At 36.6% G+C, this 14,143-nt stretch overlaps 1 pseudogene; it reads left to right on the top strand.

Annotated features, from left to right (window-relative positions):
• Positions 1–299: 299 nt before the first annotated feature.
• Positions 300–601, top strand: LOC109013021 (annotated as a pseudogene).
• The last annotated feature ends 13,542 nt before the right edge of the window (positions 602–14,143 follow it).

Below are 14,143 nucleotides of genomic sequence, written 5' to 3'. Positions count from 1 at the left end.
AAGAAAGAAATAATTTAAATGAGGCGTTCCTATGGTTAAAAGATTGTAAAATTAATTGTAAAAGGCTGTGAATATTATGTTGAGAAAGTCTCGAGACAAAAGCTGATACTCAATTGGCCGATCGCCAACGTTTTCATCGTTATTTCACCTGAATCAACCATGAACTCTTCGGAGGCTCAATAATAAAGCAGTTACCGAGGTTTTAATTTGAATTTTAAACAAAATCCGAAAAATAGCCGTTATATAATCTTCTAGTGATGAAAGAACACAAGAAGATATAATGCCTGCCTTAGTCGCTTCGCGCACTGCCACCGCTCGCTTCTTTCAAACGCTCAATGGCCACTAACAATCCTTCGCAGCTGCTCCCGTCAGAACTAATTGATAGGTGCATTGGGTCGAAGATATGGGTGATAATGAAGCGGGACAAGGAGCTCGTTGGTACTCTCAGGGGCTTCGACGTCTACGTCAATATGGTCCTCGAAGACGTCACAGAGTATGAGATCACTGCTGAAGGGAGACGGATAACAAGCTTGATCAGATTTTACTAAATGGAAACAGCATTGCCATTCTCGTACCTGGTGATTCGCCTGATCCAGAATGAGAGCGCCGTTAACCTTTACTTGGTTCTAAATTTTTCTCCCTTTTTCTGTGATTGGTGGGTCAGATTACTCTGTTTTAACGAGAACTCTAACCATCAAGAAGCTACTTTCTCCACCACTTTCTTCTCTAGTAGTGATGGTTGTAGGATAGCGCGTGATGGGCTTTTCCAATCATATATCATGGAGTATGATGGATTGTTTTTAACAGTTATCCAGACTCTTATGCATCTTTTTCAGGTGCCATGAGCCCTACTGTTTCTCCCTTTATCTTAGTCTTTGTTTAGAAATGAAAAAAAGAAAAAGAAAAAAAAAAGATTCGTATTCGAATTTATGGCTATAGGAATGAAGAGCTTGAGATTCATAAACATTTCTGGTGTTAAGTGGGATTCCTGGAGGTAGACTGTATTAATTTACAGAATCTATAGGGAACGCTGGAGGCAGAGTATTAGTTTACAGAAGTTATCATTAATATGTATTCACATTTCTACTTCTGCAACGTTCTTGCATCCTGCCAACCAATTTTTTTTTTTTTTTTTTTTTTTTCTTGCATCCTTAATAACTATATGAATTTGCATTTTTTATGGTAGGGAAGCCTTCCTTTACAAGAAACAAGCAGATCTTTTGTTCCCCCCAGATTTTGCCGAAGACTTTCCAGTTGCAATGCAGGTGTCAAAGTCGCTACTTCTTGGTACTTGTTTCAGTAAACTGCTGCAAAATTGATAGTCATGAATTTTTTTAATTCACAGATATCCCACAAAGACAGTTTGATCTACGTGATCACCAAGCTTGGGCTATTATTTGTTTATGACTTGGAGACCGCTTTTGCAGTTTATAGAAATAGAGTCTGTCCAGATCCAATGTTTTTGACAGCAGCCTTCACCAATGGGAGGTTTTTTATGCAATCAATAGGCATGGACAGGTGTTATTGGCTACTGTAAATGATCAAACAATCGTACCATTTGTCGTGGCCAGGTATACTCACAAGCATGAATTTTTGTTGGTTTTATTACGGAAGAATAGTTATTTTGTTTACAAATGGGGTCTATTTACATTTACAGTTGAACAATTTGGAGCTTGCTGTCAATCTGGAATCTTCCTGGAGCAGAGCAGCTTGTAAGCTGATTGTTTTTCCACCTTATAGTACCCATTCTACTAGTTTGAAAATTTTAAGCAGATAAAAATTAAAATAGTAGTTATTTAACACAGTTATGCAACCATGTTGCAGTTTGTGATTTGATAATGTTTGAAGTTTGGTTTTTTTAATGACCAAGGCACTCTGTTTACACATGTTTCTCCTAAAAAGTCTCCTTCATTGCTAAGTATTGAACAGTTTTAAGTACTTTTGTAGATTTCCCAAGCATACCAGTGCTGCCTAGCCTTTAATAAGAGCAGAGATAGATGTGATTTATTAATGATGTTTACTGTTGACCCTCTTTTTGTTACGATTAACAAGTGTAGTATGATTACATGGCAAGAATAAAAAAAATGATGTTTTGGGCCGTGGTTCCTGAGGTTAGCGAACCCCTGTTCTTGGGAATATAGTATATCCCTGTCTCATTTTCACTGTGGATGTGGGAATATGGACGTGTATTATTGCCATTGCGTTTTAGAACCTGGGGTCTCACAATGATAGAATAGATGACGTTTGTGTTGCATATATTGAATGGTAATATGTTTTTTAATTACATGTTTTTATTCTTTAACTGCTTGTATGTGAATATATACTTAGAGATTGAATTATTTATTGCTCTGTTCCTTCTTATAATACTGGAAATCCGGGGATGCTTGGTTTTGGGTCTCAGGTTGTCCAACGTTTCCAAGACTTATTTTCCCAAACAAAGTACAAAGAAGCTGCAGAAATTGCCGCCGAGTCCCCAAATGGAATCCTCCGAACACCGGACACAGTTGCCAAATTCCAGGTTTTACATGTTGATTCTCCAATCAAACACATCTTACCTTTCAGAATTTTTTTTTTTTCAATCAAACACATTTCGTTGGCTTCTCCTATTTCATAGCTTCAATGTTCTTCATCCATGTCAAGGTTTCGTTGGCTTCTAATATCTCAACAGATTGTAAGCACTGGTTGTATTGGCCTTATCTCTCCTCACTGTCTCTGTTGCCCAGTTTGACATTCATCGGATCTTTCTTTTGATGGAATTGAATGTTTATTCAGGTTTGTTGCCTTCAGATCTCTTTCTTCAGGTTTGTTGTCTCTAATGAATTTTGAGTTGGTATATTAACGAAATAATAAGGACGTGTGACTTTCCATTGTTATTGCTTTAATTTTTTTTAATACTGACAATGATCTGTGTCATCTTAAAGATGATCACCTAATTGCCAGTGGGTCTTAAATTTTAATTAGTGTATTCTGCATTGTCACGGATCATATAGCTCCTAAACAACTTTATTTGATGGGGGAAAATCAGAAGCTGTGAAAGGTACCAGAGATCGATAATATTAATACACCAACACTAAATCTAGCACTTCCAACACCAAAATCGTGAGGCCCTAGTCTTTTAACTACCGGCCGTACTTTGAGCAATATTAAGTTTCATCAGCTAACTATATATATATATATATATATATATATGATCCTCATATGTGTGTATATCATGTATACATGCATGTATGTGTGTGTGTGTGTGTAAAATTATATATATGATCATATGCTAATTGTATCTTTATTAATTACACTAGCCTGATCTCCCATATTTGGGCTCAGAAAGATCAAAGGAGAATTAATATGGTTTCTCCTCTCACAGAAACACCATTAATGGTTTTGATTCACGCTTTCTTTGGTAATGCTATCTAACTTCCATTTGGATAGTTGCTGCTCTTTTCGGCCACTGTAACACTTTTATTTTATATAGGTCTTGGAAATCAATCTGTTAACTTTTTCAAATGTAGCTGACGCTATTGAACAGTTGGGTGTGCTTGAGATATGTGAATATAAATTTGAATGAATATAATCATTGGTTGACAGGTTTGGGTCTGCTTTTGCAAAGTCCGCATACATTGATTAGTGTACATCATATCAAACCAGCTGCTCAAATAAACACCTAGTTTTAGCAATTGTGCATGACCTCATCTGATAGGATAATTCTACATGCTTGAGAATTTATATAGGGTTCCTCGTAAGACACCTTGTTGGAATTGTCCTCTTAAATTGGAACAGGATGGGGGCTTAATTTTTGTCTTTTAACTCCAAATATTCTGCATGCACAAGTGTGTCAATTGCAAGTGTATTTGCCATTTGCCTCCTCTGGTTGAAACCATATGAGAATTTAATTTTTGAAAGATGATTTCCTACATTTTTTTTTAAGAGTCTCGTTAAGCCCAGTGAGCGTTGTTTACGTTAGGTAGTCATGCAAAAAAGCAGTACAGTTAAAAACTAATTGCATTTTCTAGAGATAAATTCATATGTGAAACATGTTAGAGATAATTTGAAGGGTAACTTGTGATTACAAGTGTTCTAATCCTCTCATCATTTTTGTTAAACCCTTTTTCCAGAGTCTTTCAGCAGTGAGTACTTCTGCTCATCTTTTGCACATCATTTTGATGCAAAGATGAAGGGATGAAGAAATGTTGATTAAGGTACTTGTACTATTGTTTTCTATTCCAAATTATAATTCTCATTTAGGGGCAAAGGTAAATAGTTTGATGGTAGATTACAATATTAATTCCGTATTATTATTTTTTTATCCGATAACATATATTGTTCGATGTAAAGGGAAGTTACACACTTTACACGGACAATTTTCAATAAATATATTATGACAAGCTAACTGTGGTATTCTGCCCAAATAATCAACAAGTATATATTACATTAGGTTTGTTATATTTCTTTGTAGATTAATCATATTTTTCCATTATTTGTAAAATTTGTAGTTCTCTAGGATTGTCTAATAATGCAGGTTTTCCATGCTGCTTGATGTGCTTTTAGCAGTGTACCAACGAACTTTGTAAAGATTGATGACGGAAGATACTTGCTATATTTACGTAATTTACAGAGCGAGGTAAACGTATTCATGTTTTATGTTTTTTTATTGATATAGTTTGTGTTCTTTGAAGCATTATTTTTGCAATATGAGAAACTTTTTTTAATTATTGCTAAAATTAATATTATGGCAAAAACTTTTCTATAATTTTTTTATTACAAATTTTTTCCCTCATCCTCATCCTCTCCTCCACTCTTCCTTTTCTCTCATCTTCTCTGCTCTTCCTCCTCTCTCCTTCACCTCTCTTCTTCCCTCCACTCTTCTCATCCTCTCTTCCTCATCTCTTCCACTCTTCCTCCTCCTATCTTCCTCCTCTCCTCCACTCTTCATCCTCTCTTCCTTTCCTATTTTCCACTCTTCATCTCCTCCATCTCTCTCCCTCCCCTCGTCTGCTCTTCCTCCTCTTCTCCTCTCTTCTTTCTTCCCTCCACTCTTCTTCCTCTTCTCCTCTCTTCCTCTCCTCCACTCTCCTCCTCTCCTCCATCTCTTCCTCCTTCCGCTCTTCCACCTCTTCCTCCTTCCACTCTTCCTCTCTTCCTCCTCTCTTTCACTTTTCCTCCTCTCCTCCTCTCGTCCTTTCCTCCTCTCTTCACTCTTCCTCCTCGCTTCCTTTCCTTCTCCTCCACCTCTCTTCCTTCCTCTCCTCCTCCTCCAATTTAATTTTCCTCTTCTCCGCTCTTACTACTACACATTTTTTTCCCTAGATATACTATTTGTATGTTATATTTTTAAATATTATTATTTTTGGTTTGATATGATTAGACTTTTAGTATTTCTTTCTCAATCCTTATGGGTTTTAAATTTTAATATCAAAACCTAGAGATTTGTTGAGGAGGCCTAACTTTGATTGGATTGACTTAGTGGATAGCCTTCAGCTTTGATACAAAGAAGGCAGACGCTCTCTAGGTCTATAGATGACATTTTGTACTCATTATTCTTTTTGTATAAAATACTCTTTATAGGTCTTACTCTTTATTTAGGAATACGAAGATTTCGATGCAAAGATGAAGATGGATGAAGAAAGGTTGATTTAGGTAATGATATTGTCGTTTCCTATTCGAAATTATACTCCTCATTTGACGGCAAAAGTAAATAGTTTGATGGCAGATTATAGGATTAATTCCGTACTATTACTTTTTATCTAATGACTTGTATTCTTCGATAATGAAGGGTATTTTGACAAGTTATGACAAGTTAACTACGGTATTTTGCCCAATGAATCAACATGTATGTTATGTTAAAAGTATTATGTCTATTATTGGATTGTTTTCAGGAACTTTGTATTTTATTTTACATTAACTCTATGTTTATTATATTTCTTATCATAATTTTTCATTATTTGCAAACTTTGTAATTCTCTAGGATTGTCTAATAATGCAGGTTTTCTATGCTAGTTTATGTGCTTTTAGCAGTGTAGCAATGAACTTTGTAAAGATTGATGATAGAAGATACTTGCTATAGTTATGTATTTTGTAGAGTGATGTAAATATATTCATGTATTTTTATTGATCTATTTTGTGTTCTTTGAGAAACTTTTTTTTACCAGTCAATTACTGCTAAAAGTAATATCATAAAAGAAAATTTCCAACATTTTTTTTATTACAAATTTTTTTCCTCCTCCACTCTTCATTTCCTTCAGCTCTTCTCTACTCTTCCACTCCTCCTCTCCTCCACCTCTCTTCCTCCCTCCACTCTTCTTCCTCCTCTGCTCCACTTCTACACTCTTCCTCTCCTCCATCGCTCTTCCTCCCTCCACTCTTCCTCCCCTCCTTCACTCTTCTTCTATGCCTCCACTCTTCCTCCTCTCCTCATCTTCTCCTCTCTTACTTCTCTCCTCCACTCTTCATTTCCTCTTCTTCTCTTCTATTCCTCTCTCCTCCTCTTCCTCCGTTCCTTTACCTCTCTTCTCCTCCACTCTTCCCTCCTCTCTCCCTCTCTCTACTCTTCCTCATCACTCCCTCTCCTCCACTCTTCCTCCTCCTCTCTTCCACTCTTCCTCCGCTCTTCATTTCCTCATCTTCTCCACCTCTATTCCTTCTTCCACTCTTCCTCTCCTCATTTCTTTCTCATCTCCTCTTTCTTTTCTCCTCCTCGCTTCCTCTTCCTCATCCTCCTGCTCCTCTCCTACTCTCTACTACTATTACATATTTCTTCCTCCTAAATACGCTATTTGTATGTTATATTTTTAGAAATTATATTATTTTTGGTTGGATGTCATTAGACTTTTAGTATTTCTTTCTCAATCATTATGGGTTTTAAATTTTAATTTCCAAACCTTGAGATTTGTTGAGGCCTTAAGCATGTACAACTTTGATTGGATAGACTTAGTCGCTAGACTTCAGCTTTCATACAAAGAAGGTAGACGCTCTCTAGTTCTATAGATGACATTTTGTACTCATTATTTTTTTTTGTATAAAATACTCATTATAAGTCTAAGTCCTTTATTCAGGAATACCTTTCATTTTGTTGCAAAGATGAAGGGATGAAGAAATGTTAATTTAGGTACTGATATTGTCGTTTCCTATTCGAAATTATACTCATTTAGATGACAAAGGTAAATTGTTTGATAGCAGATTATAGGATTAATTCCTTACTATTACTTTTTTATTTGATGACATATATTCTTCGATGATGATGGGTAGTTACACACTTTACATTGACAGCTTTCAATGACTATATTATGACAAGCCAACTGTGGTATTTTCTACCCAAGGAATCAAAAGGTATGTTATGTTAGAAGCATTGTTTCTCTTATTAGATTGTTTTCAGGAGCTTTCTATTTTATTTTACATTATTTTGTCTTGATAATTTGGTTCAAACGTTTTCTTTCATAACTCAAGGTTTGTTATATTTCTATGTAGATTAATCATACTTTCCCATTATTTACAAAATCTGTAGTTCTCTAGGATTGTCTAATAATACAGGTTTTCCATGCCGGTTGATGTATTTTTAGCATTGTAGCGACAAACTTTGTATAGATTGATGACGGAAGATACTTGCTATATTTATATATTTCATAGAGCAAGGTAAACATATTCATGTTTTTTTATTGATCTATTTTGTGTTCTTTGATGCATTATTTTTGTAATGCATATTATGAGAAACTTTTTTAATAGTCAATTAATGCTAAAATAGTAGAAAATTTCCTATATTTTTTTTATTACAAATTTTTTCCCTCCTTCTCTCATCTACTCTTCTTTTCCTCCTCCTCTTCTCCCATCTTCCTCCTCTCCTTCACTCTTCCTCCCTCCTCTCTTCCTTTCCTCCTTTCTTCCTTTCCTCTTCCTCCTCTCTTCCACTCTTCGTCTTTTTCTCATATTTTCCTCCTCTCCTCCACTCTTCATCCTCTCTTCCTTTCCTCTTCTCCTCCACTCTTCATCCTCTATTTCTTTCCTCCTCTTCTCCACTCTTCCTCTCCTCCTCCACTTTTCCTCCACGCCTCCACTCTTCCTCCTCTCCTAATCTTCTCCTCTCTTCCTTCTCTCTCCTTCACTCTTCCTTTCCTCTTCTTCTCTTCTATTTCTCTCTTCCACTCTTCCTTCTCTCCTCCTCTTCCTCCTCTCCTCTCCTCCACCTCTCTCCTCCTCGACTCTTCACTCTTCTCTCCCTCTCTCCCTCTCTCCACTCTTCCTCATCACTCCCTCTCCTCCACTCTTCCTCCGCTCTTCCTTTCCTCATCTTCCTCCTCTTCTCCACCTCTCTTCATTCCTCCACTCTTTCTCTCGTCCTCGCTTCCTCTTCCTCATCCTCCTCCTCCTCTCCTACTCTCTACTACTACATATTTCTTCCTCCTAGATATACTATTTGTATGTTATATTATTAAATATTATATTATTTTTTGTTGGATGTCATTAAACTTTTAGTATTTCTTTCTCAATCATTATGGGTTTTAAATTTTAATTTTCAAACCTTGAGATTTGTTGAGGCCTTAAGCATGTACAACTTTGATTGGATAGACTTAGTGGCTAGACTTCAGCTTTCATACAAAGAAGGTAGATGCTATCTAGCTCTATAGATAACATTTTGTAGTCATTATTATTATTTTTTTTGTATAAAATACTCATTATAAGTCTAAGTCCTTTATCAGGAATGCCTTTCATTTTGTTGCAAAGATGAAGAGATGAATAAATGTTGATTTAGGTACTGATATTGTCGTTTCCTATTCGATATTATACTCCTCATTTAGATGACAAAGGTAAATTGTTTGATGGCAGATTACATGATTAATTTCTTACTGTTACTTTTTTATTTGATGACATATATTCTTTGATGATGATGGGTAGTTACACATTTTACATTGACAGCTTTCAATGACTTTATTATGACAAGCCAACTGTGGTATTTTCTACCAAAGGAATCAAAATGTATGTTATGTTAGAAGCATTATGTCTCTTATTGGATTGTTTTCAGGAGTTTTCTATTTTATTTTACATTATTTTGTCTTGATAATTTGGTTCAAACGTTTTCTTTCATAACTCTAGGTTTGTTATATTTCTTTGTAGATTAATCATACTTTTCCATTATTTGCAAAATCTGTAGTTCTATACGATTGTCTAATAATGCAGGTTTTCCCTGCCGGTTGATGTACTTTTAGCATTGTAGCGACGGACTTTGTACAGATTGATGATGGAAAATACTTGCTATGTTTATGTATTTCATAGAGCAAGGTAAACATATTCATGCTTTTTTATTGATCTATTTTGTGTTCTTTGATGCATTATTTTTGTAATGCATATTATGATAAACTTTTTTTAACAGTCAATTACTGCTAAAATAGTAGAAAATTTCCTATATATTTTTTTTATTACAAGTTTTTTCCCTCATTCTCACATCCACTCTTCTTTTCCTCCTCCTCTTCCCGCTTCTTCCACTCCTCTACTCTTCCTCCTCTCATTCATTCTTCCTCATCTGCTCCACTCTTCCTCCCTCTTGTCTCTTCCTTTCCTCCGTTCTTCCTTTCCTCTTCCTCCTATCTTCCACTCTTCCTCCTTTTCTCCTATCTTCTTTTCCTCTTCTCCTATTTTCCTTCTCTCCTCCACTCTTCATCCTCTCTTCCGTTGATCCTCTTCTCCACTCTTCCTCTCCTCCATCGCTCTTCCTCCCTCCACTCTTCCTCCCCTCCTCCACTCTTCCTCCATGCCTCCACTCTTCTTCCTCTCCTCATCTTCTCATCTCTTCCTTCTCTCCTCCACTCTTCATTTCCTCTTCTTCTCTTCTATTCCTCTCCTCCACTCTTCCTTCTCTAATCCTATTCCTCCTCTCCGCCACCTTTCTTCTCCTCCACTCTTCCCTCCCCTCTCTCTCTCTCCACTCTTCCTCATCACTCCCTCTCCTCCACTCTTCCTCCTATCTTCCTCCTCTCTTCCGCTTTTCCTTTCCTCCCTCCTCTTCTCCACCTCTCTTCCTTCCTCCACTCTGCCTGTCCTCCTCTCTTTCTCATCTCCTATTTCTTTTCTCCTCCTCGCTTCCTCTTCCTCATCCTTCTCCTCCGCTCCTACTCTCTACTACTACATATTTCTTCCTCCTTCACTCTTCATTTCCTCTTATTCTCTTCTATTTCTCTCTTCCACTCTTCCTTCTCTCCTCCTCTTCCTGCTCTCCTCTCCTCCACCTCTCTCCTCCTCGACTCTTCTCTCCCTCTCTCCACTCTTCCTCATCACTCCCTCTCCTCCACTCTTCCTCCGCTCTTCATTTCCTCATCTTCCTCCTCTTCTCCACCTCTCTTCATTCCTCCACTCTTCCTCTCCTCCTCGCTTCCTCTTCCTCATCCTCCTCCTCCTCTCCTACTCTCTACTACTACATATTTCTTCCTCCTAGATATACTATTTGTATGTTATATTTTTAAATATTATATTATTTTTTGTTGGATGTCATTAGACTTTTAGTATTTCTTTCTCGATCATTATGGGTTTTAAATTTTAATTTTCAAACCTTGAGATTTGTTGAGGCCTTAAGCATGTACAACTTTGATTGGATAGACTTAGTGGCTAGACTTCTGCTTTCATACAAAGAAGGTAGACGCTCTCTAGGTCTATAGATGACATTTTGTACTCATTATAAGTCTAAGTCCTTTATTCAGGAATACCTTTCATTTTGGTGCAAAGATGAAGGGATGATGAAATGTTGATTTAGGTACTAATATTGTCGTTTCAAATTCGAAATTATACTCCTCAATTAGATGACAAAGGTAAATTGTTTGATGGCAGATTACAGGATTAATTCCTTACTATTACTTTTTTATCTGATGACATATTCTTCGATGATGATAGGTAGTTGCACACTTTACATTGACAGCTTTCAATGAGTATATTATGACAAGCCAACTGTGGTATTTTCTACCCAAAGAATCAAAATGTATGTTTTGTTAGAAGCATTATGTCTCTTATTGGATTGTTTTCAGGAACTTTCCATTTTATTTTACATTATTTTGTCTTGATAATTTGGTTTAAACGTTTTCTTTCATAACTCTAGGTTTGTTATATTTCTTTGTAGATTAATCATACTTTTTCATTATTTGCAAAATTTGTAGTTCACTAGGATTGTCTAATAATTCAGGTTTTCCATGCCGGTTGATGTACTTTTAGCATTGTAGTGATGAACTTTGTATAGATTGATGACGGAAGATACTTGCTATGTTTATGTATTTTATAGAGCAAGGTAAACATATTCATATTTTTTTATTGATCTATTTTGTGTTCTTTGATGCATTATTTTTGTAATGCATATTATGAGAAAATTTTTTTAACAGTCAATTACTGCTAAAATAGTAAAAACTTTCCTATATTTTTTTTTATTACAAGATTTTTCCCTCATTCTCTCATCAACTCGTCTTTTCCTCCTCCTCTTCTCCCCTCTCCACTCCTCTACTATTCCTCCTCTCCTTCACTCTTCCTCATCTGCTCCATTCTTTCTCTCTCCTTTCTTCCTTTCCTTCCTCCTTTCTTCTTTTCCTCATTTTCTCCACTCTTCCTCTCCTCCAGTCTCTCTTCCTCCCTCCACTCTTCCTTCTCTCCTCCATTCTTCCTCCTTTCTTCCTTTCCTCTTCCTTCTCTCTTCCACTCTTCCTCCTCTCTCCTCCACTCTTCATCCTTTCTTCCTTTCCTCTTCTCCTATTTTCATCCTCTCCTCCACTCTTCATCCTCTCTTCCTTTTCTCCTATTCTCCACTCTTCCTCTCCTCCATCTCTCTTCCTCCCTCCTCCCTTCCTCCCTTCCTCCCCTCTTCCTCCATGCCTCTAGTCTTCATTCTCCCATCTACTCTTCCTCCTCTCTTCATCTCCTTCACTCTTCATCCTCTCCTCCACCTCTCTTCCTCCTTCCACTCTTCCTCTTCTCCACCTTTCTTCCTCATCTCTCCCTCTCCTCCACTCTTCCACTCTTTCTCTTCCTTTCCTCCTCCTCCTCTTCCTCCCTCCTCTTGTCCTCCCTCCTCTCTTCCTCTTCTCCTCCACTCTTCCTCTCCTCTTCTCCTATCTTCCTCCTCTCCACTGTTCTCCACTTCTCTTCCTTCCCTCATCTTCTCATCTCTTCCATTCCTCCTATTTTCTACATTTCCTCCGCACCTTCACTTTTCCTCGTATCCTCCTTTCCTCCTCTGCTCCTCACTGCCTTCTCTTCTCCACTCTTCCACCTCTCCTCCATTCTTCATTCTCTCATCTTTTCCTCATCTCTCCCTCTCTCCACTCTTTCTCATCTCTCTGTCTCCTGCACTCTTCCTCCTCTCTTCCTTTCCTCCTATATACTACACATTTATTCTGCTTAGATATACTATTTGTATGTTATATTTTTAAATATTATATTATTCTTGGTTGGATGTGATTAGACTTTTAGTATTTCTTTCCCAATCCTTACTGGTTTTAGATATTAATTTCCAAACTTTGAGATTTGTTAATGAGATCTTAGGCATGTACAACTTTGATTGTATAGACTTAGTGGCTAGCCTTCAACATTGATACAAAGGAGGCAGATGCTCTCTAAGTTTATAGATGACATTTTGTACTCATTATTATTTTTTATATAAAATACTCTCTGTAGGTCTTAGTCTTTTCTATTCAGGATTACTTTTCAATTTGATGCAATGGTGAAGAGATGAAGAAATTTTGATTTAGATAATAATATTGTCGTTTCCTATTTGAAATTATATTCCTTATTTGACAGTAAAAGTAAATAGTTTGATGGCAGATTATAGGATTAATTCCGTACTATTACTTTTTTATCTGATGACATATATTTTTCAATGATGAAGGGTATTTTCACACGTTATGACAAGTTAACTGCGGTATTTTGCCCTAGGAATCAACATGTATGTTATGTTTAAATGCATTATGTCTTTTATTGGATTGTTTTCACGAAGTTTGTTTTTTATTTGCAAAATTTGTATTTCTCTAGGATTGTATAATGATGCAGGTTTTTCATGCCATTTTATGTGCTTTAGCAGTGTTGCAATGAATTTTGTAAAGATTGACGACAGAAGATACTTGTTAGGTTTATGTATTTTATAGAGCGAGGTAAACATATTCATGTTTTTTTATTGATCTATTTTGTGTTCTTTGAGAAACTTTTTTTACCAGTCAATTACTGTTAAAAGTAATATCATAACAGAAGATTTCCTACATTTTTTTTATTACAAATTTTTTTCCACCTCCTCTCCTCCACTCCTCCACTCTTCATTTCCTCCTCCTCTCCTCCACTATTCCACTCCTCCTCTCCTCCACCTCTCTTCCTCCCTCCACTCTTCTTCCTCCTCTGCTCCACTGTTCCTCTTCTCTTCCTTTCCTCCCTTCCCTTCTACACTCTTCCTCTCCTCCATCGCTCTTCCTCCCTCCACTCTTCCTCCATACCTCCACTCTTCCTCGTCTCCTCCTTTCCTCCTTTCCTCCTCTGCTCCTCACTGCCTTCTCTTCTCCACTCTTCCTCCTCTCCTCCATTCTTCATTCTCTCGTCCTTTCCTCGTCTCTCTCTCTCTCCACTCTTTATCATCTCTTTGTCTCCTGTACTCTTCCTCCTCTCTTCCTTTCCTCATTTCCTCTTATCTACGACACATTTCTTCCTCTTAGATATACTATTCGTATGTTATATTTTTAAATATTATATTATTTTTGGTTGGATGTTATTAGACTTTTAGTAATTCTTTCCCAATCCTTACAGGTTTTAAATTTTAATTTCCAAACTTTGAGATTTGTTAAGGAGGTCTTAGGCGTGTACGACTTTGATTGTATAGATTTAGTGGCTAGCCTTCAACTTTGATACAAAGGAGGCAGACACTCTCTAGGTTTATAGATGAGATTTTGTACTCATTATTATTTTTTATATAAAATACTCTTTATAGGTCTTAGTCCTTTTTATTCAGGAATACTTTTCATTTTGATGCAAAGATGAAGGGATGAAGAAATTTTGATTTAGGTACTGATATTCTTGTTTTCTATTTGAAATTATACTCCTCATTTAGACAACAAAAGTAAATAGTTTGATGTGGTAGATTACAGTTAATTTCGTGCTATTACTTTTTTATCTGGTGACATATATTCTTCGATGATTGAGGGTAGTT

This window comes from Juglans regia, chromosome 14, assembly GCF_001411555.2.
Source record: "Juglans regia cultivar Chandler chromosome 14, Walnut 2.0, whole genome shotgun sequence".
Lineage (NCBI taxonomy): Eukaryota > Viridiplantae > Streptophyta > Magnoliopsida > Fagales > Juglandaceae > Juglans > Juglans regia.
Note: the sequence above shows the minus strand (reverse complement) of the source record. Positions and strands in the feature narration are given on the sequence as shown.